The sequence below is a fragment of the Podarcis bocagei genome, assembly GCF_964188305.1.
Source record: "Podarcis bocagei genome assembly, chromosome: 4".
Lineage (NCBI taxonomy): Eukaryota > Metazoa > Chordata > Lepidosauria > Squamata > Lacertidae > Podarcis > Podarcis bocagei.
The window spans coordinates 2,871,264-2,890,618 of record NC_138128.1 but is presented as its reverse complement, the minus strand read 5'-3'; the positions used below and the strand labels follow the sequence as shown (position 1 = coordinate 2,890,618).

The following is a 19,355-nucleotide window of genomic DNA, read 5'->3' as shown; positions in this document are numbered from 1 at the left end:
TAATCATCTGGTTTTTCCGCTGTGGCATTTGCTGTGTCTTATTTGCAAGAATATTTCTGCCTCTTTTTCTGGAATGCACTTTCATAAGCCTGTTAAATGCAGGTTATATATAGCCATGGACCGTAGCTAAGCTTTGGAGCAGCTCTTTTGAATACAGAAGGCGCCAGGTTTTTATTTATTTCTTCATTTACTGCATTCACACCCACCTTTTCATCCCAACGAGCTGAAAGAGGCATCCATGGTTTTCTCCTTCCTCATTCAACCCCCCCCCCAACAACCCTGTGAGGTTGGTTAGCCTGAAACACAGTGACTGGCACCCAAACTCACACCCAGTGAGCTTTATAGCTTAGTGGGGATTCGAACCCTGGTCTCCCACTCTTCAGACACTGGTTCAATCACACACATCTCCAAGTACAACTGGAAAAGATTCCCTGCCTAAAATCCCAGAGAAACACTGCCAGGAGCTAAAGGGACCCGTGGTTCTTGGTTTCTTGTGTTCCTAGAGGTAAAGGGACCCCTGACCTTTAGGTCCAGTTGTGACCGACTCTGGGGTTGCGGCACTCATCTCGCTTTATTGGCCGAGGGAGCCGGTGTACAGCTTCCGGGTCATGTGGCCAGCATGGCTAAGCCACTTCTGGTGAACCAGAGCAGCGCACGGAAATGACATTTACCTTCCCGCCAGAGTGGTACCTATTTATCTACTTGCACTTTGACCTGCTTTCGAGCTGCTAGGTTGGCAGGAGCAGGGACCGAGCAACGGGAGCTCACCCCGTCGCGGGGATTCGAACCGCCGACCTTCTGATCAGCAAGTCCTATGCTCTGTGGTTTAACCCACAGTACCACCTGCATCCCTGTGTTCCTAGAAGTAGCTGAATAAAACAGATTTCCAAGTGAAGCTCACCCACTTATACCGAAAGTGAGGATCTGTGTTTGAACACAAACACACTTTGGAAGCCCACAAACTTTTGCGCATTAGAGAGGTCTGAGGTTTGTGGCTTAGCAAGGAAGGTTAAGGATCAAGGGTTTGGTAAACCCCAACCTCCTGGCTATGATATCCGAAAGCCCCCTGTGTTAAACCTCAGGCGATCGCAATCTTGCATGGAGAGATGAGATTAGGAGAGGTTGGGGTAGCCATGCAAATCCCCCCCTCTTGATTCAGCCTTGCAGCAAAAGAGACACTGTGAGATCATACTAGATAAGAGTTTCAAAAAGCATGGGGAAAATGCAGAGAATACTTCACAAAACAGTGCGCTAAAATACATACCTGGACATGTTTCGATTAGTGTCTGCAGGTGACTTTGTGGATATTTACCGTATTTTTTGCACCATAACACTCACTTTTTTCCTCCTAGAAAGTAAGGGGAAATGTCTGTGAGTGTTATGGAGTGAATGTCTGCGGGTGGCGGGGGGGATCTGCTGCAGTCGTGAGCAGAGGATCCATGGTTCCCCTTCCTTCCCTCCTCCGTGGTTACAAAGCACGGATCCACATGGATCCTCAGGATTTTTGCATTGGGCTACTCCAAACTCACTGTCAGATCACATGTCTGTGGCCACAGCATGAACCACAAAAATCATATATCCACTATTTCGTTTAGAATATTTTTTTTCTTGTTTTCCTCCTCTAAAAACTACGTGCGTGTTATGGTCTGGAGCGTGTTATAGAGCGAAAAATATGGGTAATTAGAAAAATCTTAATAATTACTCATAAAGGAAACAGCTTATAAGAAGTAAATAAGGAGGCCAGATACAGGACAAAGGAAGTATTTTATTTGGTTGTTCTGCTCCTTCGGCCTATAGAGCGAGATGAGCGCCACAACCCCAGAGCTGTCTGCGACTGGACCTAACGGTCAGGGGTCCCTTTACTTTTACCTTTTTATGTTATGCTTATTGTATGTTATGTTCATGTTTAATGAGGGTGGGTTTCTGTATTGGGAGGTGGGAGGTTATGTTGTAAATAAAATTTCTAATAAAAAAAACAAAAACAAAAGAGACACCGCGAGTTCAAAGCAAAGGGAGCTTTGGGTCAGGTGTGGCCCAGGGCGTTCCTGGAATGCCGATCTTCCTTATTTATTGCTGTGCTGCAAACGACCCCCATAAATGTATATGGCACTTAGCAAACAGACGAGGGCCAAGAATTCCAGGCCTGGGAAATTTACAGCCCGAGAGGAGCCCAGACAGGTAGAAGGAGCAAGAATATTGCTGCCGTGTGATAAGAGCGGTTCGAAGAAATGCAGGCCTCCTCCTCTGGGGGTCGGCAGGACCCTGTTTGGGCTGCATTGCTGCAGAGGGCAAGAGAGGACTCACTCCACAGAATGTTGTTGTTGTTGTTTAGTCGTTTAGTCGTGTCCGACTCTTCGTGACCCCCTGGACCAGAGCACACCAGGCACTCCTGTCTTCCACTGCCTCCCCCAGTTTGGTCAAACTCATCCTGGTAGCTTCGAGAACACTGTCCCACCATCTCGTCCTCTGTCATCCCCTTCTCCTTGTGCCCTCCATCTTTCCCAACATCAGGGTCTTTTCCAGGGAGTCTTCTCTTCTCATGAGGTGGCCAAAGTCTTGGAGCCTCAGCTTCAGGATCTGTCCTTCCCGTGAGCACTCAGGGCTGATTTACTTCAGAATGGAGAGGTTTGATCTTCTTGCAGTCCATGGGCCTCTCAAGAGTCTCCTCCAGCACCAGAATTCAAAAGCATCCATTCTTTGGCGATCAGCCTTCTTGATGGTCCAGCTCTCACTTCCATACATCACTACTGGGAAAACCATAGCTTTAACTATACGGACCTTTGTTGGCAAGGTGATGTCTCTGCTTTTTAAGATGTTGTCTAGGTTTGTCACCACTTTTCTCCCAAGAAGCAGGCGTCTCTTAATTTCGTGGCTGCTGTCACCATCTGCAGTGATCATGGAGCCCAAGAAAGTAAAATCTCTCACTGCCTCCATTTCTTCCCCTTCTATTTGACAACCTCAGATATGCAGATGACACCGCAGAATGTTATTGCACACAAAAAGGCAAGGTGCTGGTCCTCATGATCTCAGAGACGGCTGAGTGGCAGCGTTGTCGCTAAGGGTGGGTCAAGAGAGTCGTGGGTTTAAACTGCAATGCAGGAGAATCTCAAGGATAAAGCCCTAATTGTAGGAATACAACAGCCCTGCAAGGTTGGTCGTTAATGTGGCTCACATATTATTTATGGGAGGGCAGAAGCAGAGGTGTAAGAGTACCAGGAGAGCCTCTCGGATCAGGCCAGTGGCCCATCTAGTCCAGCACCCTGATCTCACAGTGGCCAACGGGGTGCCCTAATGGGAAACCCGCTAGCAGGATTCGAACACAAGACCTCTCTCCCCTCCTCTGGCCTCCAGCGACTGGTATTTAGAAGCTTTGCGGCACCAAAAACACATGTGGCACTCCACGCAGAAAGCAAAAATGTCTACGTACAGTTCGTCAGCCTAGCCATCCTTCCTGACACGCTGGTCTTCAAAACGACAACAAACCTCTGGTTACGTGAAACATATTCAATAAACACACAAGACGTAACCGGCTGTACGTTTGAAAAAATAATATATACTATTCATTGTATTGAATTGTAGATTTCAACAGAAGTAGCTCATAAAGTTAAATGGAAAAAGTAGAAGACCCAGTGGATCAGTTCATTCTCTAATCAGTTTATGCATAAGGTGAAAGTGTCTATTCCACCTGTCTGTTCATAGAGTCCAACTATCCACACAAAAGGTTGTTGCAGTTCCACAGAATCCTTTCATAGACCCTAAGACAAGGATTTCCAGAATATTAGCCTTGTTTTGCTGTCCTGGGCTTCATCAGTGGTACAAACTCTAGGTAATGCAAATAAATACAATATCGTAATCTCGCACATTTTTACAGCAAAAATAATTTAAAAACTGTCAACAACCGTACATACCATATATGATATGACAGGACAGTGGATCTCATATCATAGCAGTAGCTTCTGTAAGCAGCGACTTTTACAGAGTGGGCTCCTTCTTATGTTCTTAATTTCATTTATATCTGAGTCATCCTCCGAGGGAGCGTGTGTTGATGCACATTGTTCCCATTTATCTTCCCAGCAACCCTGGAAGGTGAGCCGGGCTGGGATGTGGCTGCCCCAAGGTCGCAGTGTGACCGAGTAGAGACCTGAACCCTGCTCTCTCTGGTCACAGTCTGAAACCGTGACCACTATACCACACTGCCTCTACTTTTTTAAAAATAAAGATTCTTTATTGATACAACAAGAAAAAAGAAAAAAAAACACAAATACCAAATTACATACAGGAATAACTAGAGACACATAATTTTCTTAGCAAACAATATAACAATATAACTCCATATTTCGAGTTCATATTACTTATTGCCAATACACATGTTTATCATAATTAAACTTATTCTTAATATATCTAATTTCGTATATATACCTTGCAACTATTACTCAAGTTCCTCGAATGCTGCAACAGAATTTAAACTACTATATTTATTTTTCAGATTTTCTTTGAAAACCTCCCATTTTGAAACAAATTCCTGTTTTGATTTATTCTTTATTTTTTTCTGATAGGCCATCTAATTCAGCATATTGTGTTAGCTTTTGGATCCAATCTTGTATAGAGGGGATTTCATTACTCTTCCATTTTGCCGCGATCAGAACTCTTGCTGCCGCCGTCGCATATAAAAAGATACTCTTCCTCTTTTTATACCACACTGCCTCTAGCAGGCTCCTCCCCACACCCCGTGGCCCTTATTTCAATGACGGGGTTCCCCTGCAAGAACCACCTGAGGCGTTTGCCCTGGCTGCTTGAACTTCCTCGACAGCTAGCTAGTAGGCAGGGAAGCCCTTGCAACGATCCACAAAGCCATCATTATTTAAAACCCAGAAGCCCACACGCTCCGCTGCCTTTCCTTCTGCGGGATTTTCTCATTTCCTCAAAAAACCGCCCGGACTGGTCTGCTTCCCTGCAGAAAGCTCTTTTGGGTTTCCTGGAGAGAACGTCTCCTCGCCTGACGCAACGAGGCAGTTAATCCATTGCATGAGCGAGGCCATGTGTTCCTAGGTGGGGTGGGAGAGACCGTAGGGAAATGCGTCAAAAATAAAAATGCAATAATAATCCGGGGATCCTGCTCATCAGCTTGTCTCCATAGGCTGCAGTTCTTTCCTGTCTGCAATGGAGATAACAAGGCCTTTGGTTCTTTTGCAGCAAAGGGATGTGAGCACACAGGAGAGTTTGTCTTTCTCTTTCTCTCTCTCTCCCTCTTGATCTCCCTCAAAATAAATCCAGCTCGAAGGGATTGCGCTCTCCGCACGACTACCTGAGAGGCCTCGCCGACAGCCCCAAGCAGCGTCGAGCGTGCAAAAAAAAGGCTGTCAGGTTTCTTTGCTTTTTGGGCAGTCTGGGCTGCCACAACAGCTTTAAAAATAAAATAAAGTAACTTGGTTGATAAGACGCTTGGCTTAACATTTATCCTGTGGGGGTGCGGGGAAGCGCTATGTGAATAGGAACAAAAGTCAGGTGACACAGCAGCGGTTTGTGGTAAATGGTGACTTCGTTTAAAAATGAAAACCATAGTTAGGATTCTAGTCCTCATGGTTATGGAGAGATAAAGTACTATAGGAAGGCTGCAATTGAGGGATAAGGGGCAGCAAAGGCTTCTTGAGCCAGATTCAGTTTTAAGGTGGTGTCCAAAGGTCATTGGGAAAGTTAGCAATTTAGGGTGATCTGCAAGGGGGGGTGAGGGGGTGAGTCACAAATGTTGGTGCTAGGATTAGGGATAGGGTTAGATTCTGTTTGCACTTATCGGTACTTTTTGAAATAGAAAACCGAACTGAAACACAACCGTCTTTTGAAATTTGTACCTCTTCTGAATTTCGCAACTTGGGCAAAACGTGTGTACAGAAATGTCCATATAGTGTAGAACATGAGATACAAAACGGCGTTGCGTCTTTGCGATTGCTTGCAAAACTGGGCCTGGCAGGCAAAACGGCATACGGAACAGGCACATTGAGAGAAAGGCACACTGAAACATTGCAGATTTTTGTGAGGGTTTCTCCTTTTGAGAGAGAGAAAATCGCAAGCTGGTGTGGAAATGTGATGGGAAGTGAGCTGGTGCCTGGTGAAACGAGGAATGGTGCAAAACCCAACCTGGCAGGTCCTTCCATCCTTAGGGAGGGTATCCGTCTTGGATGAGCAAAGGTTTTTGGATTGTAGCTCAGGCATAGGCTGGTCTGCCTTCTGCTAGAATAATAATAATAATAATAATAATAATAATAATAATAATAATAATAATAATTTCTTATTTATAACCTGCCCTGCGGAAAGAAATCAGATCCTGCAGGGCCCTGGACTCATGAGACAGAGCATTCCACCAGGCTGGAGCCAGAGTTGAAAAGGCCCTGGCTCTGGTTGAAGTTAATCTGACTTCCTTAGGGCCCGGGACTTCTAGGGTGTTGCTATTTATGGACCTTGAGGCTGTCTGTGGGGCATACCGGGAGAGGCGGTCCCGTAGGTACGAGGGTCATAGGCCATGAAGGGCTTTAAAGGTCAAAACCAGCACCTTAAACCTGACCCTGTACTCCACCGGGAGCCAGTGCAGCTTGAAAAGCACTGGATGAATATGCTCCCATGGCAGAGACCCCGTGAGGAGCCTCGCTGCAGCATTCTGCACCCGCTGGAGTTTCTGGGACAGCTTCAAGGGCAGCCCCGCGTAGAGCGAATTACAGTAGTCAAGCCTGGAGGTGACCGTCGCATGGATCACTGTGGACAGGTCGGGGCGGGAAAGGTAAGGGACCAACTGCTTGATGCGGCGAAGGTGGAAAAATGTTGCCTTGGCTGTTGCTATAACCTGTGCCTCCATGGAAATGGAGGCGTCAAGGATTACACCCAAACTCTTAACGGAAGGCAATGGCACTAATTGGGCCCCCGCAAGAGAAGGGAGTTGGTCCCTCATCCCCATGCCATCCCGACCCAGCCATAGGACCTCTGTCTTCGAAGGATTTAGTTTCAATCGGCTCCCACGAAACCATCCAGCCACAGCTTCCAAGCATCTGGTCAGTGTGTCCGGGGCTGAGTCGGTGTGGCCATCCATCAGCAGATAGAGCTGAGTGTCATCAGCATATTGGTGACAGCCCAGCCCAAAGCTCCGGACAATCTGGGCAAGGGGGCGCATAAAGATGTTAAAGAGCATCGGGGAGAGGATTGCGCTCTGCGGCACTCCACACACCAAGGAGTGGCGCGACGACATCTCCCTCCCTAGCGCCACCCTCTGTCCCCGACCAGAGATAAAAGAGCACAGCCATTTAAGGGGGAAACGCAGAAAATCCCAGGTCAACCTTGACTCCTGCCATTGGAGGTGTCTTGCCCAAGAAGGCCCTCCACGGTCTCTTGCTGGAGGGGGGGGGCCCTTGACCCTTGCTGACCCCTGGTGCCGTCCTTGGGCAACTGAGCCCCCTCTCCTGTCTAAGAGACAGGACATCTCTCTTCCTCCTGTCAACAAGATATATGCATCTCCCTCCCTGACCCCTTGAGGGGCTTTGCCAAGGAGGATGCTTCCAGTGGTGCCGCAGGGTTTGAACTCAGCGGGACCCCCTCGGAAGCCCCTGCACTGCAGATTCTTACAACCTGACCTACGTTGGCTGCAAATGTTGTACATCATATCTGCGCTCCCTGGCTGTGCGCAGATCTATATATAACTCTCCACGGTGGGAGGTATTTTGGCTGATACACTCGCAGCTATGATCCGCGGCGAGAGATTTAAAAATATCTCGCTGAGAGCACACGGTGACAGAAGCCGTCGAGAGGGCCGTGCGTGGCAGAGACCGCAGAAAGAGGCTCGTGAAAGGGAGGAGAGAGAGAGAGGGGGGGGGGAGCGCTTGTTGCTATCACTCTCTGCATTTGTCTCCTGGACTGTTTGCTACTTTTCTTCCCCTGGCAAAGCTCCTTGTTTTTCTCCTGCCAGAAACGTTTTGTGCTTCCAGTCGGGGGGGGGGGAGCAGCTGTCTCTCTTCCCCTCCCTCCTAATTCCCACTTCACTGGTTCTGATGTCGGTGGGCAGCGTTCTAGGCAGTTTCTCTGGAGCCAAGGAAGCCCCGAGTCACAGGAGAGGTCTGGGTTGCTCTCGCATTTAGCCAACAGCCAGGGTGGCGCATGGTTTGAGAGGGCACATCCAGTCTGCAAAACCTCTCCACCTAGAAGGATGGATTGGTTTTCTTTCCAGAGAGCTGGGAAGTGGGTCGTTCTGCCAAAGATGGATTGTTTGCATGCTTCAAAGCGGCACATTCTAGGGCATTGGCATTTGAGGAAACAGAGCCTAAGACTTGCCGATGAGAAGGTCGGCGGTTTGAATCCCTGCAACGGGGTGAGCTCCCGTTGCTCGGTCCCTGCTCCTGCCAACCTAGCAGTTCAAAAGCACGTCAAAGTGCAAGTAGATAAATAGGTACCACTCCGGCGGGAAAGGAAACGGCATTTCTGTGCGCTGCTCTGGTTCGCCAGAAGCGGCTTAATCGTGTTGGCCACATGACCCGGAAGCTGCACGCCGGCTCCCTTGGCCAATAAAGCGAGATGAGCGCCGCAACCCCAGAGTCGTCTGCGACTGGACCTAACGGTCAGGGGCCCCTTTACCTTTAAGCTCAGATAAATCTAGGCAGAAGGCAGTTTGGATGCACTGGGAGCACTGGGCTCAACCCTGGAGAGTGTGCAGAGAGAGACTCAAACTACACGCAATGTTCATCACACGTTCTTTCCATACAGGCACCCCTTTTAGTTTGAATCCACGATGATTTGTGCTCATGATGGTTTCGGGGTGCTCATACATGATCCCACTTTCAGTTCCATTTGCAGCCAAAAAGTTTTGGGGCTTCATTTCCATCCAGTGCATGCCCCCGTAGCGTAGCTGAAACCCCATAACATTCCATAGCACAAATGAGGGGTTTTTGGTCCCACTTTTGTGGTGCTATATCACAGGGGTGGCAAACTTCCAAGAGACTGCGATCTACTCATAAAAACTGGCAGTGATCTACCCCTTTTGGGGGGGGGGTTGGGTCAAAGTTGTTGAGTTTTTTCAGGGAGGAGGTAAAATGTTTTTTAGGGGAGCCACAGTTGTTCAGCTTCTTTGGGCGGAAACCAATGATCTACCAGTGATCTACTGCAGATGTCCAGTGATCTACTGGTAGATCACGACCTACCTGTTGGACATGCCTGCTATAGCGTAAAGCAGCTCCCCCTGCAGGAACAATAATGTGTTAACATTGGGGAAGCATTTCAGAAGAAATAAATGAAGCAAAATGATGTGTGGACAGTCCGGTGTAAATCTGCCACATATGCGTTACTAATTGCATCCATGACAGGTGGAGGAATATACCTGCAAGATCAAAACCAGTTGGGAGACACACCCCCCCCCAGTCTTTCCTTCCACCCCCAGGGCAACCTCCTGTCTGGGTGATGGAGGGTGTGAAAGTAGTGGTTAGAAGTTATGCAACCCCCCCCCCCCTGAGAATTCGTTAGTGTTACGGCCAGATCTGATTGTGAGGGGACAGGTGGTTGCACAGAGAGGGATAAAACCATTGGCGTACCTTCCAGTTCTACAATTCTGTATGTTTCTTCAGATTTGGCTCATGTTAGGATCTTGAAACCAAGCCCAACTCATTTCCAGGGCTCCCCGTAAGCTGCGAGGGAAATAAAAGGTCCTGCGTCTTGAACCCGGGGCTTCACCTACCATGAACTCTGGGCCTTGGGCTTGGAGTCTCGTGGCCTTAGCCCAGAGAGTTGCCCACAACTGTGTCTCTGCGCTGCTGAGAGCTCTTTTTAAGCATAGATACGTTTTTGCAAGAGAACCAGTGTAGTGTAGCAGTCAGAGTATTGGACGAGGACCTGGGAGAGACTTGGGTTCGAATCCCCCACTCGGCCATGAAGTTTGCTGGGGTGACCTTGGGCCCCTCACTGCCTCTCAGCCCAACCTTCCCCTCAGGGTTGTTGTTGTGATTAAATGAGGAGGGAGAGAACCCTGTTTGCCTGACCTTGAGCTCCTTGGAAGAAAAGGAGGGATTTAAATGCAATGAATGAATGAATGAATGAATGGGTCTCTAGTAAGGAAAAGGAAAGGGACCACGTAAAACGGAAGGGACCACATCCGTGGTCTAGTAGAGAGATGCTGAGAGTCGCGACAAAGGTGGTGTGTAGGGAATAAATGGAACTGGCGAGACTCTCTGGATTTAGCTCAAAGTTGTGGTCCGATTAGGCACACTCTTGCCTTACTCGAATCCTTGAGGACTCCTTGTTTAAAACATATAATTTTTATTAGATTTCCTGCTTTACAATTTTGAATATGCATTTAAACAACCGTAAAATATCAACGACTTCCCTTCTTCACTTTCCATGGTTCATTTTGCATACCATAAATCCCTGCATATTTTACATAAATTAGAGACGTCACCTTGCCAACAAAGGTCCGTATAGTAAAAGCTCTGGTTTTCCCAGTAGTGATGTATGGAAGTGAGAGCTGGACCACAAAGAAGGCTGATCGCCGAAGAATTGATGCTTTTGAATTATGGTGCTGGAGGAGACTCTTGAGAGTCCCATGGATGGCAAGAAGATCCAACCTCTCCATTCTGAAGGGAAATCAGCCCTGAGTGCTCACTGGAAGGACAGATCCTGAAGCTGAGGCTCCAAGACTTTGGCCACCTCATGAGAAGAGAAGACACCCTGGAAAAGACCCTGATGTTGGGAAAGATGGAGGGCACAAGGAGAAGGGGACGACAGAGGACGAGATGGTGGGACAGTGTTCTCGAAGCTACCAGCATGAGTTTGACCAAACTGCGGGAGACAGTGGAAGACAGGAGTGCCTGGCGTGCTCTGGTCCAGGGGGTCACGAAGAGTCGGACACGACTAAACGACTAAACAACAACAAAAACCATTCAGTATTCCATTATTACATCCATCAAAACTTATTTACCCCGTTGAATTTATCTTAAGGCTACCAACGTTGTCAAGCGTACACAATTCCTCCCCCATATTCAATAAACATTTTCCTTGAGGGCTCTTGAGGGCAGCCCCGAAGGTTGAAGGTTCAAATCTTCTTCTGGCTCCCAAATCCGGCTTACTTCGTTGCAAGCATGTCACAAACGCTACCAGGGATCTGGGCGTCTGTGAAAAATTTGAGGTGGGTGAAAAAACAACTCCTGGCACAGCCAGGGGCACGAGCTAGCCGGGGCGTGAAAAACGAGCCCAGGTCAGAGTCGGACAAGAACACCTAAGTCGGAGGCCCCGTGCGACGCGGCTGGGCACCCACCCCTGCCATGCGCCATCTCTGGAAGTTGTCGGCAGCTGCGAGACCCAGAGCACATCTTGTACATTCCCCCGGCTTCTCGGAGACTGCGATGTAAGCCTCCTGTCCTCAGCCTCCGCTGTAGGAAGGCACGGGATGAGCTGGAGGAGACGAGAGCGGCCGTGGCAGTTTTATGTTCCCCTGCTGGGCGTCTAACGTGGCTGGCACTTAATTATGGTGGCACCTGCTCCTCTCGCTCGGTTTTCCCTCCCCGGAGCGAGACGTTGTGGGCTTGTTTCGCCAGGCCGGAGGCGCTGCCTGTAAACAGGACGGGCTATGGGGTTTCCGCTCTGCCTTGTCGGTGTAACCTTAGACTCTTCTTCCCAGGCAGAGCTGACACTCCAAAATAATCCCTCTCGTCATGCGCCTCGCCTGAGCTCATCTCCAGAGATGCTTCTGACCTTGTTCGCACCAGCGGAAAGGCGCCTTCGCTGGGGGCTTAGCCCCAGAACCTGTTTGCAACGGGAGGGGCTAGATCTTCTCTGTTTAACATAAAAAATAAGCTGCTTCTCTTTCCTGGTCGGCCTGTTAATGTTTGAGTACTGCGGTGAGACTCCCTCTTCTAAAATCTATCTAAGACTAATAAACTTATAATAATAATTTTATTATTTGTACCCCACCCATCTGCTGCCCATCTAGTCCAGCACCCAATTTACTATGGTTTAGAGATGGGTGGATCTGTCAATTTAGATTTCTTCCGGTTTCTCATCCCCCACCCCCAATCTTTAGGTTTCTGCATTTGTTTGTGATACTTCTTATTCTTTTTAAAAATCCTCACAAGAATTCACCAGCATTTCTCTCGATGTGTCCTGTGGTGTACACTTTTTGTATGCAATTTTGCACGATAATACACTTTTTTTTTGCACAAAATGTTTTCCCCTGTCATAATGCACATTTGTATGTTATTTCCACCAATGCATGCATTCTTCTGCACACTTTCCCTATGTCTATTCATTTTTGTACACATTAACTGGCTTGAGAAATGCACAGCCAGATTTGGAGAAATGCGAGTTTCTTTGGATCCCTATATTTTGTTTCATGTACTGTTTGGGAAGGCACAAAGTGGATTAAAAAGGTAAAGGACACCTGACAGTTAAGTCCACTCGCGGACGACTCTGGGGTTGCGGCACTCATCTCGCTTTACTGGCCGAGGGAGCCGGCGTACAGCTTCCGGGTCATGTGGCCAGCAGAACGAAGCTGCTTCTGGCGAACCAGAGCAGCGCAGGGAAACGCTGTTTACCTTCCCGCTGGAGTGGTACCTATTTATCTACTTGCACTTTGACGTGCTTTCGAACTGCTAGGTGTGCAGGAGCAGGGATGGAGCAAGGGGAGCTCACCCCGTCGCGGGGATTCAAACCGCCAACCTTCTGATCGGCAAGTCCTAGGCTCTGTGGTTTAGGCCACAGCACCACCCGCGTCCCTTCTGCAAAGTAGATTACTTTCCCTTTAAATGAGAACAGCGTCAGATTTCTCCATCCTTTTCCGTCATGGCAAGCTGGACATGAGCTCAAATGCGCCTTTCCGAATTTGCTACCCTTGCATGGCTGCTGTCACTTCTTGGCCCGCCAGACCTCCAGCCCCAACCAAACAATGTCCCTATGGAGAAATACTGTTTGTTTCCTCCACAAGTGTCTCTAAACCAATTCTAATTCCATGATAGATGTGATACCTTTCAGATGCCTCAGTAAGGGGAGGCTGTGCTTTATTAAAGTCCTCTCTGTATTGGTTCTCTGTAGTACCATATTCCATGCCCACTACCGACCATAGACTCATGGAAGGAACCTCAGCAGTCATCTAGTCCAACCCCCTGAAATGCAGGAATCTCAGCTGAAGAAGGCCACCCAACCTCTGCTTAAAATGCTCACAGAAGGACCTTCCAAGGGAGTCTGTTCCCTGATCAGCTGGACAGCTCAGTTGGTTAGAGTATGGTGCTGCTGATGATGCCAAGGTTGCAGGTTCGATCCCCGTTTGGGACACTTGCATATTCCTGCCTTGCAGGAAGGTGGACTGAATGATCCTCAGGGTCCCTTCCAAATCTGTGATTCTATGGTTCTCCTATCAAAACAGCTCTCACAGTCAGAAAGTTCTTTCCTAGCTGGAATCTCCTTTCCTATGATTTGAATCCGCTTGTTCAGGTCCTGCCCTTTGGAGCAGCGGAAAACCTGCTTCCCCACAACCCCATTTGACAGCGCTCCAGAGATCCTGGAAGATGACTCTCACCTCTTGGTCTCCTCTTCTCCAGGCTAAACATACCCAACTCCCTCAACCATTCCTCATAAGGCTCGGTTTACGTGTCAGTAACATGACACAGTCTTTGGGACCTCAGCTACTTCCAGTTGGGCTGAGCGGAGTTTCTGATTCCTCGCCCCGTCTGCACACCCCGTGCTCTGCGGGGTGACAGGATGGCCGAATGTAGCTGGGGGGGGGGGGAAGCTGAGAGCTTAGAAGGGAGGGAGACCAGCCACCTTCCTGTGTGCACAGAAATAGCATTCAATCTCTTCTGCAGCAGGATCTTTCTGGTTCCTAAATGTTGGGAATATTGAGGGTTAAAGAGACACATGTTTCTGACACTGTGCGTTAAACAGTTGGCTCAACCTCTCTAGAATTAAAGGGACCCAGGTGGCTCTGTGGGTTAAACCACAGAGCCTAGGACTTGCCGATCAGAAGATCGGCGGATCGAATCCCCGCAATGGGGTGAGCTCCCGTTGCTCGGTCCCTGCTCCTGCCAACCTAGCAGTTCGAAAGCATGTCAAAGTGCAAGTAGATAAATAGGTACCACTCCGGCGGGAAGGTAAACGGCATTTCCGTGCGCTGCTCTGGTTTGCCAGAAGCGGCTTAGTCATGCTGGTCACATGACCTGGAAGCTGTACGCCAGCTCCCTCGGCCAGTAAAGCGAGATGAGCGCCGCAACCCCAGAGTCGGTCATGACCGGACCTAATGGTCAGGGGTCCCTTTACCTTTACCTTTACCTAGAGTTAAGTATGTAAGGAGCCAGGCAGCTGGGACATGGCTGGCTGGTGCATCAGAGTAGATCTGGTGGGACCCACTTTTCAGGGACAGAGGGAGCAACGCCCCTGCCTCCTTCCTCAAAGGCAAGGCTGGAATTGAAAATGGGATTATAGCATTGTGGGTGGGTGATGGGGCACATTCGCCATTCTGGCAATTTGAAAAGGAGCCTTGAAAGAGACATCAGTTACCTTAAATTTAGACTCCCAATTTACATTTTTGCAAAAACGAGCTGGCGTTGAGAAACCCAAGGGCAATAGAAACGTATTTCTCAGACCGAGATCCAAAAAAATAAATAAATCAGCGTGAATAGCCTGAAAGTAAAACTGGCCGGGAGCCAGTGGGAAAACCAATTTGGTTAGTGTTTTTCCTCTCCTCCCCAAATTCTTGAGGCTGAAAGGAGAAGAGAGAAGAAAATAAGAAATCAAAAGAGCTGAATTCAGAGGGAGGGGAGAGACATGCGGAAGCCCTGTGTGGGAAAGTTTTATACTGCATTTCATTTTGTTTCTTTCAATACAGCTGCATTTCTTCCCAAGCACCTAACTCGGATTGCACATAGCATCCTACAAATAATTGAGTGGACACGATCCGCTGGGGCGTCTTTTGCACAAGCCCTTGGAAATTGCTGGGACTTGTGCGAGTCTTGCTTTTGGGCCCGTGTTGCTTCTAAAGAAGAATAAAGTTTAGGACAACTTATGGCACAAACAGGGAGGTGTTAGGGAGCAAGACACTGAATCCCTAGTTCCTCTAAACTTCCCCATAAGTACATGTTTGAAGTAGAACCACTGTTTGGGGAATGCCTCATCTTAAGACTATTTTGACACGGAGCCTCTGGACGACTGGGCTGCCATGTTCTGGGGCCTTCTGTTGTGTTAAAAAAAGCGAGTGGTGAAATCAGACGAGATTGCTAGCCTGTCGTATCGCTTGCTTGTTTTGCTTCTTGTCTGCTGCGTGGATGCCTTGGAAATGCAAACATTTCCCTGACTGCAAAGGCATTTCGCGGCTCGCTCGCCATGAGGCCAGCGACGCTGGGATGCTTTGAGCCTTGCTGTTCAGTTCGTGGAAAACAGGATCGCGTTTCGCCATGCCTGTCTCTAGTAAACACATTGCTCGCCTTTCTGGAAGCGGCTGTGACTCAATAGAAGGCCAACTTTGTACGTTCCTGGGGGGGGGGAGAGGGGGCGATTATGCAGCCGTAGAGCAACATGCACAGCTTCCAGAAGGGCTCCAGGTCCTCAGTATCTCGTGTTACAAGGCTCAGGGGAGGGTCCTTACCTGCCCAAGCCCCCCAGAGAGCCACATTAAACCATGTGGAGGTAGAGGAGCCCTGACTGTAAAAGGCAGCGTCGAATGTTCATACTTGGCGGTTTGGAAAAGCACCAAAGTATGTTTGACCTCTTTTGCAGTGGCTCGATTCGGCGTTGCTGGAATTCTGCAAAGTCACTGTCTTCCTTGAGCTTGCTATGAATTGCTGGTTGGCTTCAAAATTCAGGGAAGCAATTTGCACACGTTTCTGCTGAGCGGCCCCCAACATGCTTGTGGGCACATTGCGGGCCATGCTCAGTGAGCACAGTTCCAGTGGCGCACCGGGGGAAAGGGGCTTGCTTTTGCTCCCCCACCCCACCCCTAATCATGAGCTATACACCCCCAAGACTCTCCTGCAGCTGCAGATGGGTGTCTTGCCTTTGGAGAAATTTTGTGCAACGTTTTAAGACATCGTTTCTAAAATGAGGCATCCTAGGGCTAATGCCCTGATCCTGTGGAAGTTAGGCATGCTTACCTGGGGTGTTTCGGCTGCTGTTACTTATGGGTTCAGGGCAGCAGGTTTGAGTGCTGGCATGGAAAAGAGAATGTGGAACTGAGCCCTGGCTCAAGCTGTAGCCCAGGGGTCGGCAAAGTTTACCTCGCCTGGATCGGTTCACTCCAGCCAAGATCCCTTCATGGGCCGGATCCCGCATGCGCCCACGATTTCTGGCGTCTGTACAGACCCAATTTCTGGTGTCTGAGCATGCGCAGAAACGATTTCCAGCACTGTGGAAGCAAGTCCCCGTGCTGCGCTGCACCAGTTTAGCACAGCATGCGGGGACTCGCCGAGTGGGTGGCTTGGTTGAGGGGTGGCTTGTGGGCCGGTTCAATGCCCCCCGTGGGCTGCTTGTGGCCCATGGGCCTTAGGTTGCCTATCCCTGCTGTCGCACTTCAGCCTTGCAGTCCCTGTTTGGTTATGTGAAAAGGTCACCTGAACAGGGGAGCTTTTATGCACATCTCTGCATGTGCAGCTGCCATTCATTTCAGGGGGACCTCATGCAAATGATGGTCCTGATGTATTTACCTGGTAAAGCTTCCTCCAGGCCATATGCTCTTATCCAGTTTCTGGAAAGGGTTGATTCAGGACTGCTGGGATTTGGACCCCCGAGAATCTACTCTAACAATGTAGGTTCCTGGTCCTCATTTGTTAAGAGTTTGAAACCAGGAGGTGGTGCCCGTGAAAGGTCCAGGCAGTGTTGCCAAATGGCTACAGACCCTTTAAAATATCAGAGTTCAAAATGAATCCCATAACTTTGACGATTGCTTTGCAAACAGTGGTTTAATAATTTGCAGGACACGTTTTGACCAAGGAATTTGGAGCTGGATTTGGTGGTTGTCTATTGCGTTTTCCTTAGGAATCACTATCCTTTCAGGCTTAATAGCTTATTGTTGAGGTCTGCTGTAGTCAGACCTTTTTAAATTCCTTGCATCTGTTCTCCCCACACGTGCTTCAGATATTGTATTCTGGGGTGGGGGAACCACTCAGCTTTTGTTTGAGAAATGCCTAGCCCCTTATATTGATGTCTACCACTTAACAAAAGTTGCAGGTAACTGTGTTGGTCTATTAGGAAAGCAAACAGATATTCCCACAAAACAACAAGAGGATAATGTCCTTATTATCTCACAAAGGGAAAGTTGCTCAGGTGAACTTCATTAGGCATTCAAATCATGCATAAGAAGGTTGCTTGAGCCTGACAATGTATTGGACAAGTGTGAGAATCATAGAATTGTGGAGTTGGAAGAGACCTCCGAGGGTCATCTAGTCCAACCCCCTGCGATACAGGAATCTCAACTAAAGCATCTCTGGCAGATGGCCACCTAACCTCTGCTTAAAAACCTCCAAGGATGGAGAGTCCACCGTCTACCTCCTGAGGGAGTCCGTTCCACTGTTGTACAGTATTTAGTGTCAGAAAGTTCTTCCTAGTGTTTAGAGTCCATTGGTTCAGGTTCTCTGGAACAGCAGAAGACTAGCTTGCTCCATCTTGCATGTGACAGCGCTTCAGTTATCTGAAGGTGACATGACAGCCCATATATTAGCAACACTGGGGATGAGTTTTGAGGGTGTGTTGATACCTTAACATTAGTAAAGGTAAAGGGACCCCTGACCATTAGGTCCAGTTGTGACCGACTCTGGGGTTGCGGCGCTCATCTCCCTTTATTGGCCAAGGGAGCTTCCAGGTCATGTGGCCAGCATGACTAAGCCGCTTCTGGCGAACCAGAGCAGCGCATGGAAATGCCGTTTACCTTCCCGCCAGAGTGGTACCTATTTATCTACTTGCACTTTGACGTGCTTTTGAACTGCTAGGTTGGCAGGAGCAGGGACTGAGCAACGGGAGCTCACCCCATCGCGGGGATTCGAACCACCGACCTTCTGATCAGCAAGTCCTAGGCTCTGTGTTTTAAACCACAGCGCCACCCATGTCCCACCTTAACATTGCCAAGTGCTTAACCTGGTTAACAATAATGGCTTTGTTTTATTTCCGCAACACCCTGTCCCTGCCAGGTAGGCCAAACAGCCCGTCAATGTTCGAACGCAGGACTGTTTTGAGACTAAACCTCTTGCTTCTCTTTGCTTGCTAGGCCCAGTCGGTTCTCCAGAGCTCTCCTCCTGAAATCACTTCCCAACAGACAACATTCCTTTTTAAACTGTGGGATCCAGAACTGAGCAGCAGACTCCAGGTAAATCCTTGCCAGAACTGAAATCTGCAGTGCTGATTAACTATTGCATCTTCTGATCTGCACAAGGAACAGCTAATACGATGTATTGGTTTAAAGGCATGAGAAACTGGGTTCAAATCCTCACGCAGCCTCAAAAAATCACCATCTGATCTTGGGCCAGTCCTGATTTTGATCTTGCAGCCTCTCCTACCTCGAAGGGCTGTTGTGCAGCTAAAACAGGTGATCCCTCAGATTCCTGGAGGAAAGGCAGGATAGAACTGCCAAAGATGGTTGCATGGGATTATTGAACGTGGACCTCCATGTCAAACAAAATTCCTTCCTTTAAAAAAACTGCACACCAGGGAGAAGGCTGAGAGCAAGAGAACTCATTTCCCTGACACCCGACTTTTCCGTGTCCTTGCATCACACGCTACCCTCTCGTTTGCTTTTCGGTCCAAGGTTGAATGTTTTCGTTTCTGCTGTTCTGGTAGCTTTGTGGCCCTGGCAAAGGTGATTTGGGGTCAGCAGAGCGGCTTTACAATGTGTGTGTACACAAAAGCCCTCTCCGAAGTGATGGAGCATTGATTTCTTCAAAGGCTTGCCTTTTTCCACGGCTCTTGTTGCCCTTCCTTTGCTACGCTTCTCTCTCTCTTCTTTCGCTCTTTAGTAAAGTAAATAATGCATGCAGGATGCAAACGAGGACTGAAATTTTAGAAGGGCTGACCCAACACATTACTGCAGATCAATCCCTTCGGTTACGCGAAGCACTTCTTTAGAGGAGGAAAGGAACTCTGGTGTCGAGAAAAGAGCTGGGGTTTATTTTGGGACTCGGTTTAGCTGCTTCTCCCTGCATCTGGGGCAGAGGGGCGAAGATTCTTCGTCAACAAACAACAAGCGCTGCGTGTGCCACTGCCCCCATTCCCTCGCGCTGCCCAAATTCATACCTTGGAACAGTTAGAGTGCAAAGCCAGGGGTGCCCCCAACCTTTTTGCTCCTGGTGAGAATGCAGAGAGGGCGGGGAATAATCTGCAGCCGGGTCCTGGAATTGTGCATGCCACTTCCTGTACTTTATTGC

The 19,355-nt window shown here is 48.7% G+C and overlaps 1 protein-coding gene across 1 annotated transcript in view; it reads left to right on the top strand.

The window, feature by feature from the left end:
- The window catches only part of LPP (LIM domain containing preferred translocation partner in lipoma), a 284,010-nt gene that overhangs the window by 34,097 nt on the left and 230,558 nt on the right, over window positions 1–19,355 (top strand). Inside the window, exon 2 of the mRNA XM_081190316.1 lies at window positions 18,203–18,301. The gene's annotated coding sequence lies outside the window, so the exon portion shown is untranslated. The remainder of the gene's footprint in view (window positions 1–18,202; window positions 18,302–19,355) is intronic.